Source organism: Cebus imitator, unplaced genomic scaffold, assembly GCF_001604975.1.
Source record: "Cebus imitator isolate Cc_AM_T3 unplaced genomic scaffold, Cebus_imitator-1.0 Scaffold115, whole genome shotgun sequence".
Lineage (NCBI taxonomy): Eukaryota > Metazoa > Chordata > Mammalia > Primates > Cebidae > Cebus > Cebus imitator.
The window spans coordinates 5151957-5152716 of record NW_016107430.1 but is presented as its reverse complement, the minus strand read 5'-3'; positions in this window follow the sequence as shown (position 1 = coordinate 5152716).

Sequence of the window (760 nt, the reverse complement as noted above, 5' to 3'; positions counted from 1 at the left end):
GAGACACTGTTCTTCCAGTCAGATCAGGTATATTCCTAGAATAGTAACCTCAAAGGTTTATGACCTTGCTACCTTTTTTAATGGACTATTTTGAGGGAAGATGCAAAGCCAGAGAACAGATACCTGATCTTTGATGTTGGAGATGGGGTCTCGCAGTTATCCAGGCTGGCATGCAGTGGTGCCATCATAGCTCACTGCAGCCTTGACCTCCAGGGCTCAAGTGATCCTCCCCCCTCGGCCTCCTGAGTATCTGGGACTACACAGATGCACCACTATGTCCAGCTAATTTTTCTTTTTCCTTGTAGAGACAGGGTCTTGCTCTGTTTCTCAGGCTGGTTTTGAACTCCTGGGCTCAAGTAATCCTCCCACCTTGGCTTCTCAAAGTGCTGGGACTACAGGTATTAGCCACTGCACCCAGTCCTGATCGTTCTTAATGAAAGTAATAGCTAACTTTTATAAAGCACTTGGGCTCATTTTAATCCTCAAGTAGTACTTAGTCTCATTTTGCAGTTTGAGGAAATAGGCTCAGAGATGTTAAAGCAGCAGGCCCAAAACTTGAATCCAGGCCTTGTGATGAGAAATTCTTTTTGTTTTACTACTACTACATTTCCTGTTAAAGCCAGCCTGCCTTTTCCAGTTGGGAGGCTTCAGGGGGAGAAAAGTCTGAACCAAGTAAAAAATACCTGTAATACCTACCAGATGCCAGCAGGGTGTCCCATGGTGCTGTCTTGGATCCATGTTCTTACCCTGAGTGCTGAGG